At 49.8% G+C, this 13746-nt stretch overlaps 1 protein-coding gene across 13 annotated transcripts in view; it reads left to right on the forward strand.

The window, feature by feature from the left end:
- Nucleotides 1-3482: 3482 nt before the first annotated feature.
- Nucleotides 3483-13746, forward strand: part of APBB2 (amyloid beta precursor protein binding family B member 2) — a 324770-nt gene continuing 314506 nt past the window's right edge. For 5 of the 13 annotated variants that reach the window (XM_036417754.2, XM_036417808.2, XM_036417824.2 and 2 more), the window contains exon 1: nt 3484-3713. The gene's annotated coding sequence lies outside the window, so the exon portion shown is untranslated. Of the gene's footprint in view, nt 3714-13746 lie in introns of all 13 variants that reach the window. The other 8 variants (XM_045573141.1, XM_036417789.2, XM_036417833.2 and 5 more) reach the window with 3 other exon arrangements.

Raw genomic sequence — 13746 nt, forward strand, 5'->3', positions numbered from 1 at the left:
TTATACAATGAGTGCATGGTGGCAGGCTTTATGTAGCAGAGCTAAGGAGCTGCTATTTATTTAGCAAGACGGAGTCCTCTCTATACTGCTTCAAAACTGCTATTACTATAAATGTTCCTTTCAGAGAAGGAGAAGGAAAATGCGTTGGGAAGTGGACAGAAAGAAAATAAGGAAGAAGGAAGGAAGGAAGAAAGGAAGGAAGGAAGGGAGGAAAGGCAGGCAGGCAGGCAGGCAGGAAGGAAGGAAGGAAGGAAGAAAGGAAGGAAGGAGAAAAGGAAAGAAGGAAGGAAGGAGGAAAGGAGGGAAGGAGGAAAGAAAGGAAAGGAGGGAGGGAAGGAGGATAGGAAGGAAAGGAAGGAAGGAGGGAAGAAAGGGAAGGAGGGAGGGAGGAAGGAAGGAAAAAAGGAGGAGAGGAAGGAGGAAGGAAGGGAGGGAGGGAGGAGGAAAGAAAGGAAAGAGGAAAGGAAGGAGGGAGGGAAGGAGGAAGGGCTGGTAGGTTAAAAGCCCTGCCTCCACTCCACTCCAACCCCCGCCCATCTTCTGGGGAAATGCACGATCCAGGGAATTTCCTCCAGGTGCAGCCCCGCTGCTCGGTGGCCGCATCCTCATCACTATGAGGGCGGCCAGGGGTTTGCTTCCCCAGGCGGTGATTTCCCAGCTCCTCCGGTCGGCCCCCGCCCCAGGCGAAATCGGGGGCCTGGACAGCCTGGTACCCGAGCGGGGGTGCGAACGGCTGGAAGCGTTTCCCGGGGGAGCAGAGGCCGCGCCGCTTCCGGGAGGCTGATTGCATCAGGTGTGGAGCGGCGCCCCGGCCCAACCTGGCGGCCACTGCGCCTGCGCGGCCGCCGCCCGCCCCGCCCCGCCCGCACTCCAGCGCGGGTTTTCCGCCCGGTCCGCGGGCCGCTGGAGGGGGTGCGCCCGAGCGCCCCGGGACCCCAAAGAGGGGCTGGCGGAGCGGGACTCCGGGGAGCCGCGGGAGCGTTAGGGCTGGAGGGAATGGAGCGCTGGATAGAGGACCTGCCGGGAAGGTCCTATCGGCTCCCGACGGACGGGTGGTCGGGGCTAATTTCCTCACCTCGTTGGGGCTAGAAATAGAAGTCTTTCCAGCTCCAAGCCTGCATTTTTGTAAAGTGGGTTACATTTTCCAAAGTGGGCTTTTCACCCACTGTCCACAGGTTCGATAGGCAGGTCTTGGGGTGCAGAGACCCAGCCCCAAGGGTGGGCACTTCCATAGATTTCCAGGTGCAGGCAGGGGCGACCTGAGGGCTGGCCTCCAGATGGGGCTGAGGGAAATTGTGCAAAAGCCAGCTTTTCACAAGGCAGCTTCCCCTCACCATTCCTTCCTTCCATCCCCATTGTGCGTCTGTGTCAGGGTCCCATGACATGCTCTTTTATACAGAGTAAATGTCCCTCTGGCACTCTCCACGTTGAAATGACATTTTTGTTGTTGTTAATCCTCATCCAAGGATATTTTTCCATTGATCTTAAAAAATATATATATATTTTTATTTTATATATATATATATATATATATATATATATATATATATATATATATATATATATATAATTGGTTTCAGAGAGGAGGAAGAGGGAAAGAGAGAGAGAAACATCAATAATGAGCTGAAACCGGTTTGGCTCAGTATGTAGAGCTTCGGCCGGTGGACTGAAAGGTCCCAGGTTCGATTTTGGTCAAGGGCATGTATCTCGAGGGCATGTACCTTGGTTGTGGGCACATCCCCGGGGCGGGGGAGGGGGGGGGTGTACAGGAGGCAGCTGATCGATGTTTCTAACTCTATCCTTCTCCCTTCCTCTCTGTAAAAAATAAATAAATAAATAAATAAATGAATCAAAATATATTTAAAAAGAAGAAACATCAATAATGAGAATCATTGATTGGTTGCCTCTTGCACACCCCAGACGGAGGATCCAGTCAGCGAACCAGGCATGTGCCCTGATGGGAATCGAACCCTGGCCTCCTGGTTCATAGGCAGGCACTCAACCACTGAGCCACACCCACTGGGTTTCATTGATCTTTTAGAGCACATGTGTCAAACACAAGGCCCGCGGGCCAAATCTGTCCCGCCAGGCCTTGCAATGTGGCCCGCACCGCGCTGTCATCACTGCACTCCACTGCGTTTCCATCACAATGACAGTTTATGACTGTTCAGTAAACCATTCGGCCCGCGATTTAGGCTGGATTTTAGATTTTGGCCCCTTCTCTGATTGAGTTTGATACCCCTATTTTAGAGAGTGTGGAAGAGAGAGGGAAAGACAGAGAGAAACACATTGATTGGTTGCCTTCTGCATGCACCTTAACCAGGGCCCTGGCTGGGGAGGACTCTGCAACCAGGGGACATGCCTTTACCAGTATCGAACCCAGGAACCTGATTCTTTGATGGATGTCTCTGTCGACCGAGCTGGACTGTAAGCTCTATGAAGGCAATGCCTGAGCTTTTTTACTCATTGCAATCCCAGGATTGTGGATCCTCAATAAATTCACAATGTTTGGAGGAATAAAGTAATTCCCACTCCAACCATGTGGAGTCCTCACTTGTAGCATTAGGGCCAGCTGGTGTGAATTTGTTATTTGAGGAAGGAGTACATTCTGAGACCAGCAGCACCTGGGAGCTAGTTAGATCTACAGATCCGTGGGACCCTCCCCTCCTACCCACAGAGACTCTGGGAGTGAGACCCAGCAATGCTTCCATAAACTCAGCAGGCGATTCTGACTCAGGCTCAGGTTTGACAGCCAATGACCGCACGAGGAAAGAGCAATCACAAGGATGCTTTGGGGGGTGGCACTCCCAATCTCTGGGCAGAGCACTGGTGACCACTTACAGCGTGCAGCGTGTCGGTTCTACCTCGCTTGTCTGCTTACAGTTGCATTAAAGGTAATTTTCCTGGTGGTGAAAAGGAAATGATGCTTTCCCCTTTCCTGCAGGTGTGCTTCTCCCTGCGGTGCTCTTGCTGTGATTTTCATCTCCAGGAATAGTGTGTGTGTGTGTGTGTGTGTGTGTGTGTGTGTGGCATATGCCTAGGGCTCTGGATAAGGAGGCAGCAGAAAGGACATCTCGTAGCTTACAGGTTGCATCTGAGAGGGTGTGGGCAGCTCTCCTCTGGGGACATTTCCCCGTTATAGGGGGACGCAGACGTGTAGGAGGGAAAGAGACGAGCTAGGGATAAGGTCACCCAACTGCCTTTGAGTGCGGACAGAGAGCCAGGCCACGCGGATGAGGTACCCGGCCGCTCCCTGCCTGACTCCCTGCATATGGGTGTCCACATCCTAGGCCCCACACCGCCTCCTTCAACCCTTTTCCCAGACCATGGACGCGGGGACGGCGCGTCCCGGAGGCCCCCGCAGCATCAGCCTGCAGAGGTCGCCCTAGGAGCGCGGCCCGCCCCCTCCTCCGCGGCCCCCGCCCCCGGCCCCGCCTCGATCCCCCCGCGGCCCCCGCCGGCCCGGCCCCGCCAGCCTCTCCCCGCGCAGCCGCCGCCAAAGCCCGGAGAAGTGGAATGCCGCCGCCGCTGCCGGCGCGGGCCCGGCGGAGCCGCACTGGGCATGCTCAGTCGCCGCGGCCGTCCTGACCGCAAGTAGGAAGCTAGCGCGCTGCGCCCGCCGCCGGCCCGATCCCGGCGCTCCGCGGAGGAGGGCGCGACTGGAGCGCAGCCGCCGGGCGCCGGAGCCGAGGCGAGGACCGCGCGCACCCCCGGTGAGCCCCGCTTTCCTGCTCGCTTTCGCCCCGGACCCCGCGGCGGCCCGGGGGTGCTGGGGAGACACCCGGGCAGCAGCTGCCTGCGTGCGGCGAGTGGCCGGCTGCGCGCAGTCCCGGCGGCGGCGGCGGCTCCTCTGCTCCCGGATGGATCCCGGGATCCCGGGACCGCGCGGCCGCCGCCGCCCGCCCCGCCGCGGCCACAGCTGCAGCAGCTGCCGCCACATCTGCAGCGGCGCCCGCTGCGGAGTCCCGTGCGCCCTGCGCCCTGCGCCCGGCGCCGCAGGGCCGGGTGGCGTGGTGACTGCGGGCTCACTCCTGGACACGCATCCCGATTCCTGCTTTGCTTTCCGGCGCCCTCTTCCCCTCGGCAGCCCCGGCCTGGCAGGGCCTGGGGCGGGCGGCGGAGACAGGCTGGGAGGGGGTGCGCCGGAGGGGAGAAGTGAGGGTGGGCGCCGGCGGGGAAGCGCGCACACCCCCTACCCCTGGCACCACCGGCCTCCGGTGCGCGGCGGGGCTCTCCCTGCCAGGGAGTTGGAGAAGGGGCTGGCTTCTCGGGGAGGTTTAGAGACCCAAAGGGGAAAAGTTCATTTTTTCCCCCCTCGGAGGCAAAAGAGCGTTTTAACCAGAAAATGGCTGGGCGAAGGGGATCGAACCTAGAAAGCTGGCCATTGGGTCCCAGAGAGCCCCTCTGCTGCTCGCGGGGCGCGGTGGAGGGCTGGACGCCGGGAATGACATTTGGGTGATGAGACCCTTGCTGGACGGAGGAGGCAGAGGTGCGGAGTCCCATAGAAACCATGAAAGGGGGACTAGGTATCTGGTGCAGAGAGAGAGAGATAGAGCAGAGAAGTCAGGGGCAAAGGGCCGAGGGAGCATTGGACTTAGAAAAATTTGGAGAATTCACATTTTGAGTTGTGGCCGTTTTTGTAGTCAAGTTCTGTGCAGTTTAGAGACACGACTGTCACAGAGGTGTTTGGGTGGGATGAGGGGTTGGGGAGAGCCAAGACGGAGAGGTCAGTGTGCCTGGGCCTCGGGAGGGCACAGTTTTGTGTGAGAAGTCCCTCAGTCCCTGGCTTTCCACTGTGCCCGGTGACTTCGGTGAAATACCTACAGGATGATGATAAAATGATTCCAGCAGCGGTGTTCAAGAGATGAGGAAACTTTGTGAGGTTGGCATTGGTCTGTCATTTGTTTTTAAAATTTCATTGATTTTATTAAAAAACAAACAAACAAACAAACTGCTCTATCTCTCTCTCTCTGCACCAGATACCTAGTCCCTCTTTCATGGTTGCTTAGTGGTTCTGGATTTGGGTCTATTAAATCTTTGATTGATTGATGATTTTTTTTTTTTTGCCCTTGCCATGATTTCTATTTCAAATCTTGACCTCCAAAGTCCATGATAATTAAGAGCATCTGAATCCTTGTAGCTGGCCCGAAGGGAACAGCAGGTAATCCTGGTGAGGGGACTTCTTTACCTCGTAGGTAGCAGCTTTGTTGTATATTCAGTTTGTAGCTTGAAAGCAATATTGGCTCAACACTTGTGTATCATAACTTGCAGAATCCTAGCAATGGCAGTGTTTTGAAAGGATGACATTTGTCAGAAGGAGGAGGAACCTCCCGGCTGGGGGAAATGCTGGGAGAACACAGGGGGCGGTAGCGTGCAGTGGGCTGTAGGCAGAGCACCAGGCGGGAGGCAGTGGCCCGATTTCTGTTCTGTCCTTTACTCATTGGCAGGAAAAATCACTCAGGGACTACACAACCTGGGATGTCTCTAGGTGTTTGCTCAGAAGCTTTGAGAGACGACTCTAAAGTTGAGATTCTTTTCTGGGAAAGGTGTTTATGTTCTATGCTATTCTCTTCCAAAGTATACTTTTAATTACTAAGTAGTAATGGGCCTCCATGGAGCCAGCACAGTCCTGCTTTCTGAAACTTTTATATAGTGGAAAAGCTCGGTAAGCTTAAGCGTAAAAGACTGGTGTTTTACATTTAACTTGAGTAATGTGAGTACCGACTACAGAGTTATTTAGGGAAAGCCCACTAAACATCACAAGAATCTATATGTACAAAGATAAAATATTTTAAAACTGTTACCCTTTTTATGTCATGTTTAAACTTTTGATGACTTTTCTTTTCCTGCTACCAGATAAGCAATAAACATGAAATTCATGTCTCTCCCCCCCTCCCCCCCAATTACAGCAGGAATTAATACTAAAAACTTTGCCATAACATTAGAATAGTGTCATTTTGATTTCCCTGAATTCAGGATATCTAAATTTGTCTTTTAAGAGAACTCAGTATGCTTCTCTGGGTCTCTGTTTATCCTATCTGTAAAATGTGTCTCTCTCTGCCTTTTTCAGTTACACTTAAAAAAAAAAAATATATATATATATATACACACACACACACACACACACACACACACACACATATATATATATATATATATATATATATATATATATATATATTTACAGGGAGGATGGGAGAGGGATGAAGAGTTAGAAACATTAATGAGAGAGAAACATGGATCAGCTAGCTCCCTCCTGCACACCCCCTTCTGGGGATGTGCCCAAAACCAAGCTAAATGCCCTTGACCGGAATCGAACCTGGGACCCTTCAGTCTGCAGTCCGATGCTCTGTCCACTGAGCCAAACCTGTTAGGGCTTCAGTTACACTTTTAAAATAAAATACCATGATGATAAAGTACCTTACATTTTCCAGGAGGGAAGACAGACTTTTAGGAAAGTAAAGTAAGAAGGTAATTTCTATAATACTTACGTGGGTGATACTTAATGTTTCGCACCCTGGGTGAAGGAAACAAGCGTTTGTTCAAAGCTTACTATGTGACAAGTCTGTTAGTCAGCTCCTTACGTCGATTATCTAATGCAGCGGTCGCCAACCTCATGGACCACCAGTTGGCGACTGCTGGTTTAATGTGTCAGTATCTTTGACATCAATGTCAAAGGTGACTTGGGGCCAGAACTGGTTTGACTCAGTGGATAGAGCGTCGGCCTGCGGACTGAAAGGTCCTGGGTTTGATTCTGGTCAAGGGCATGTACCTTGGTTTCCAGCACCTCCCCAGAGGGCGTGTGCAGGAGGCAGCTGATTGGTGTCTGTCTCTCATCAATGTTTCTGACTTTCTGTCCCTCTACCTTCCTTTCTGTAAAAAAAAAAAAAAAAAAAAAAAAAAAAAATATATATATATATATATATATATATATATATATATATATATTTAAAATGTGACTTGGGGAAGTCAGTACATTCCTCTGGGCCTCTGTTTTTTCTATCTGTAAAATGTGGCAGTTGCCATAGAATGCACCCCTGGGTGTCTGTTGCGTTCTTTTTGTCACAGTCCAAGGCTCTGATATAGCCATTAGAGGAGAGGGGACTTCAGTTGAAGTATTAGACAAAGCCGACTTTGTGTTTCACCGAGTCTGGCCTGTCCGGCTTTGTTGAATGTCCTTCTTAACTCCCTTTTAGTTTAGTTTTGTTTTTTTAAAATATATTTTACTGATTTTTTACAGAGAGGAAGAGAGAGGGATAGAGAGTTAAAAACACTGATGAGAGAGAAACATCTATCAGCTGCCTCCTGCATACCCTCTATTGGGGATGTGCCCGCAACCAAGGTACATGTCCTTGACCGGAATCGAACCTGGGACCTTTTAGTCCGCAGGCCGTAGCTCTATCCACAGAGCCAAACCGGTTTCGGCTACTCCCTTTTAGTTTTTGTTAGAGAAAGATTGTCCTAAAATTAACTCTTTGTGCCTCTACCAAGACCAGGTAGGAAATAAAATGATGGTTAGGTTTGGGTAAAGCACATTGGGTATTTAAAACTTCTATGGACTCTTCTGAGGAGAGACACAACTTTTGGCCATGCTGAGGAAGAAGCCTCCCTGGGGGCTGCAGAGGAGGGTGTCCTGTGCTGTGGTGGCCAGGGCGCACCCACGTGTCGTTTTGGCAAGCTTTCCCATGTCCCTGCCCGCGACCAGAGATGCAGCCCTTGGTGTCTGGCTTACAGTGATCCTCTCGTGTTAACACCGTCACTGGGTTGGGTCGGTGTCCATGGTCAGCTGCTGTGGTGGCAGGAGCAGTGGCTGTAGAAATGTGCCCACGCGTTGTTGGCAAGATCATGAACTTTTTTATTATTTTATTTGGCAAGCTATGATGCTGGGGCAGAGAGTGAAGAAAACCAATCCCATTTGGTGTTTTTAGTGCCCTTTGCTTTCAAGGTGCTCACAAAACTCGGCCTCATTAACCTTTAAGTGAGGGAGGTAAGGAGAAGCCAGAGTCGTCATCAGCATTTAAGTAATCTATACCAATAAAAGGGTAATATGCTAATTAGACTGGGTCCACTTGCCATCTTCTAGGCGTCTGACTTCTTTCTGGACAAAGATATGGTTATGGGGGCCGAGGCAGAGGCAGTTAGGGGTGATTGGGCTGGCAGAGGAGGGCACTTGGGGGCAAGATCAGGCCTGCAGGGGGTAAGATAGGCTGACAGAGGAGGGCTGTTGGGGGTGCAATCAGGTTGGCAGGGGAGAGCAGTTAAGGGCGATCAGGCCAGAAGGGAGGCAAGGTAGGGGGGATCAGGCAGGCAGGGGCCAAGGTAGGGAGGATCAGGCTGGCAGGGGGGCAAGGTAGGGGCGATCAGGTTGGCAGGCAAAAGAGTTAGGGGCATTCAGGCAGGCAGGCAGGCAGGAAAGTGGTTAGGAGCCAGTCATCCCAGATTCCAAGAGGGATGTCTGTCCACAGGGATCGGGCCTAAACCAGCAGTCAGATATTCCCCAAGTGGTCCCAGATTAGAGAGGGTGCAGGCAGGGCTGAGGCGGCCCCCCCCCCCCCGCCCCCCGTAGGTGCACGAATTTCGTGCACTGGGCCTCCAGTTGATAACAAATGGACAGTGCGCCTGGAGCTTCTGATAATAACCAGGCTCCAGAGGTTACTGGGCTTCGCTAGGAAAGGAGCAGTCCCTCTAGGCCACATGTGTCAAACACAAGGCCCGCGGGCCAAATCCGTCCCGCCAGGCCTTGCAATGTGGCCCGCACCGCGCTGTCATCACTGCACTCCGCTGCGTTTCCATCACAATGACAGTTTATGACTGTTCAGTAAACCATTCGGCCTGCGATTTAGGCTGGATTTTAGATTTTGGCCCCTTCTCTGATTGAGTTCGACACCCCTACTCTAGGCACTAGATGAGAGCTGGAAGAGAGGAAGGACAGGGAGGGCAGAGAGTCAAATCATCACCACTTGGCAAAAAGTAAGAAGTCTGAATCAGTATCAGAGGGTGTAGAGTTACAGGAGAAACTCCCTTTCTCTATAATCTTATTGCTATCATATGTGAATCTTACCCAGTCTTCTAAGCATTGAAGCAATGCTAGGACAGACATTGTTTTCACCATCAGGAGACAAGTTCCAATGTATAATTTATTGATATATAAAATATACAGTTTTGTATGGACAAAGAGGGGAAAAGAGCATGAAAAAAAATGGAGTTATGATTAAAGTTTTTCTGTATGTATTAATGATTTCATAGGGGTTACACACAAAGTGAACCATTCTGTCCTTTTCCTTTTACAGACATCTTGCAAAGTTTGGTCTGCTAGGTCAGTGGTCGGCAAACTCATCAGTCAACAGAGCCAAATATCAGCCGAAACCGGTTTGGCTCAGTGGTAGAGTGTCGGTATGTGGACTGAAAGGTCCCGGGTTCGATTCCAGTCAAGGGCATGTACATTGGTTGCGGGCACATCCCCGGTAGTGGGTGTTCAAGAGGCAGCTGGTCGGTGTTTCTCTCTCATCGACGTTTCTAGCTCTCTATCTCTCTCCCTTCCTCCTCTCTGTAAAATATCAATAAAATATATATATATTTTAAAAAGAGCCAAATATTAACAGTATAACGCTTGAAATTTCCTTTGAGAGCCAAATTTTTTAAACTTAAACTTCTTCTAACGCCACTTCTTCAAAGTAGTCTCGCCCAGGCCATGGTATTTTGTGGGAGAGCCACACTCCAGGGGCCAAAGAGCCGAATGTGGCTCGAGAGCCGCAGTTTGCCGATCACGGTGCTAGGCAACAGCTGAGGTTTTTGAAATGCATCTCTAATGGGGAGTATGCTTTGGGAATGCTTGGAGTGAGAGGAAGAGTGATTTTGTTCTTCCCTAAAAAGTTGATGGAAAAGCATGCAATTTTGGGACTGAGCTAAGTAAAGAGTGTGCACTTAGGAGGGTTTGGTGGGGGCGATCTTGCTGAGCCCCAGAGAGAAGGGAAATGCCCTGGATGAATAAGGAAGGAGTGGTGTTACCGGTGATGTGGGATGCAGCATTTGCACAGCCACTGCTCATTGAATCAGAGCTTAGGTTCTATCCAATTTAAAATAACTGAGTATCTGCTATGTGCAAACCACCATGCTAGGCCCGCTGTCATTGTCTGCTGGTGAGTTTTAGCTGTCCTTATCAAAATGATACTGATGGTGACTCTTTCACTGTATTCAAATGAGAAAATATGTCCTTGTCTCTGAGATTATACTCTTCAGATTTGGGGATAAGGTTTTTACTTTATTTTATTTTTTTTATGAATTGATGGGAATATTTTCAGTTGGCAGCTTAATGGCCCATGAAATTGCTAAGTCTGGGAATCCCGGCCTGAGATGTGGACAGCGCTGCCCTCAGGATCAAGTTGAGGAGTGGAGGCCAGGTCAAACCGGAGCCTGTGGGTGGGCTTAATGGGGCCTTTGGGCCTTCCAGGAATGTAGTCACTGGTACAGACCCAAGATCCTGGGAATTGAGGAGAAACTAATTTTGAAAGTGCTCTGGGAACCAGCGTACTGTTTTTGAATTATAGCCTAAGAATGACAAGGAAAGTGCCAAGATGAAACATGAGGGTCTGAGGGAGCAGAGGGACTGGTGACTGAAATGTGAATTTTAGCGGGCCTCGCAGTGATGGATCTCGATGTTTGTTTCTTTGCATGCAGGCCTCTTTCTGCCAAAACAGCACGCTTTAGCGATTGGGGGTCGGTGATTCTAGGAAATAGGACCACGAGTTGTGTAATAGGCAGCTTGGTTTGGACCTCCAGGGCAAGCCTTGATGACTCTCTAGAGGAAACTTGAGAATCATTTGCTCATGGAATTGCAAAACTTAAATTATTTGTGAGTTTTAAATAGTAGCTTATGAAAATAATGTGTTACTGATAATATTTAAGAAATCGGTGCTTAGTGCCCTGGCCAGTGTGGCATAGCTGGTTGGCGCGTCACCCCGTGTACCAAAGGGTCATGGGTTCAATTCCCCGTCAGGGCACATACCCAAGTTTGGGTTCAATCCCCAGGGGGGCGCATGTGGGAAGCAAATGTTTGGTGTTTCTCTCTTCCTCTCTCTAAAACCAATAAAAAACATATCCTCAGGTGAAGATTTAAAAAGAACCTGTGTTTAGTGATACCTGGATCTCACTGATCATAATATTGTAATATATTATTATTATTCTTATTCTTGTGGAGCTCTTATTTTATACTAAGTGCTATATAGTTGATATCCATTTTAATTCTTACGAAACATTGAGATACTGCCCCCATTTTAGAGATAAGGAAACTGAGGTTTTTTTTGTTGTTGTTTTTTTGCTAAAGACTGCACAGTGAACCATGATGCTTTACCTGGAATTGTGGTCAGTGCAGAAGAGTGCATGGAATGCTGAGGGACTGACAGGATGAAGCAGTAGTATGTATTGATGAACTCAGGGCTACGGATGTGCCTGAGGCTCTACAGGAAACATTTCACTTAGTTTTTTGGGCTACCTCCTTCTCATTTCCCCTGTTATAGGTGAGGAATCCTTGGCTCTGAAAAGGTAAAGGACTTGCGCAGGCCTAATAAGGCCCATGTTCTTCTTTTCGGCTCACCATGAAACCTTTCTAGATTCACCGTTTTCATAATGGACGCTCATCCAAATCTTCATATTTCCTCCAAATTATGGCCCCACTGTGTATGTCTTTCATCTGAACACACATTTGGGCTGTAGGGAAACCCAGCTATAACTACTGAATATGTGTGGGAAACTTGGGGTTGCTGTGTTGAACCTCTCTGGGCAGATTCCAGGCTAGAATGTTTCTGATTTGTTGTCAGGTTCAGAGTGTGAGGCCATGTTGAGATGACAGGAGCTTCTGGTGACCGGAAGAAGATGGGGGAGGATGTCAGCCCCGTGGCTGACTTGAGGCTTCGGGCTGCTGGAAGAGTGGGTCTGGAGAGAGGACCCGCACACCAGGTGACAGGGCCTCTCCTTGGGAGCATCCGATGTGCTCCTGGGTACATTACCTTCTGCTCTTCATTTGGTTTCCCAAGTAGACTTTTTAAAAAATATATTTTATTGACATTTTTTTTTTTTTTTTATAGAGAGGAAGAGAGAGTTAGAAACATCGATGAGAGAGAATCATCGATCAGCCGCCTCCTGCACACCCCCTACTAGGGATGTGCCAACCAAGGTACCTACCCTTGACCGGAATCGAACTCTGGACCCCTCCGTCCACAGACCGACGCTCTATCCACTGAGTCAAATCAGTTTTGGCCCAAGTAGACTTTTGTCCTGGGCCAGGCAGGCAGTGGACAGCACTTGTCAGAGGAGGTGAACGAATTGCAATTTCCTTAGCATGAGTTAGGTCTCTTGAGTCGATTTGTTCCTCAGGGACCGACTACAACTAAACGTTTAATATAATAGGCATGGCCCGGGCTCATAGTGAACTTGGGTAGGGGTATAGGTACTTCACAAGCGCTGATTCAACCTCAGATTCTTCTAATGCTCCGGCCAGAACCTCCAGTCCTCCTTAGGAACCAAGTTCTGTTTCCTCATGCCTTTTTCAGATCCCTTGTGAAGACAGCGCTTCCTTCATGTAGTGACGCCTCAGTGTCACCGGTCCACGCCTTTGTTCAGCACATGCTGAGGGGGCACAAGCTTAGTGCCCGGTGCTGTGTGAGGTTCAGGAAGACAGGAGGAAGGCAGCAGGGCACTGGTCGTAAGGTGCTGCCCAGGTCTAGGCCTCAGAGAGTCTGTGTGCACGTGAGGTTGTAGGGAATGGGGAGAAGGAGGCCGCCCACGCTGCTGGAGTAAGGGGGCCTCTCGGGTTTGGAGCCGGGGCAAGGGACTCCTGGTATAAACCCCCACTGGAGAAAAACCTCCAGCCGGTCTCCTTCTCCATCTTTTCTCCGCTCAGTAGAACTGTGGTATCCTGTTTCTTCTATTTGGCTAGCCACTCTTTCTATAAGGGGCCTGTCACATCTCTGTAACAGTGATCCCCAAAGGGGGCAGTTTTGCTCTCCGTATGGCAATGTCTGGTGCCATTTTTGATTGTCCTGGGACGAGTCACTTTTGCCTATGGAACGAGTACTACTGTCATATAGTGAGTAGAGGCCAGGGATGCTGCTGCACAGCCTAACAGTGCATGCAGAGGCCAGCCCCATGTGGACGGCGGAAGTAGGGTCTGGAGGTGAAAAGCCAGACTCTTCGGGTTCCAGTACTGCTCTGCAGTTGAATCACCATGCGTTCTTAGGATTAGAATTTCCTTATTAGCATGAGTCAGGACAGTGGAATTCTACTTAGACAACAGAATTCACAGTGCCTCGCTTTCCTAATGGTTCCTCTTTAATGTGGATAGGAGAAATTCATGAATTAATATGTTATACATAAATAATACTGGGCATGAAGTAAGGCCTTAACCTTTATTTTTTATTTATTTATTTTAAAATATATATTTTATTGATTTTTTTTACAGAGAGGAAGGGAGAGAGAGAGTTAGAAACGTCGATGAGAGTCACCAATCAGCTGCCTCTTGTACGCCCCTTACTGGGGATGTGCCCGCAACCAAGGCACATGCCCTTGACCGGAATCAAACCCGGGACCCTTCAGTCTACAGGCTGATGCTCTATTCACTGAGCCAAACCAGTTTAGGCAACCTTTATTTTTAGTTTTAAGAAAAAACTTCAACCTTTGACTCCTAAAGAGCTGGAGTTTGGAGACTCCAGGACAGTGAGCTTCAGTGTAAAAATTGGCCAGTTTTGTTTC

This window comes from Pipistrellus kuhlii, unplaced genomic scaffold (genome assembly GCF_014108245.1).
Source record: "Pipistrellus kuhlii isolate mPipKuh1 unplaced genomic scaffold, mPipKuh1.p scaffold_m20_p_1, whole genome shotgun sequence".
Taxonomy (NCBI): Eukaryota; Metazoa; Chordata; class Mammalia; order Chiroptera; family Vespertilionidae; genus Pipistrellus; species Pipistrellus kuhlii.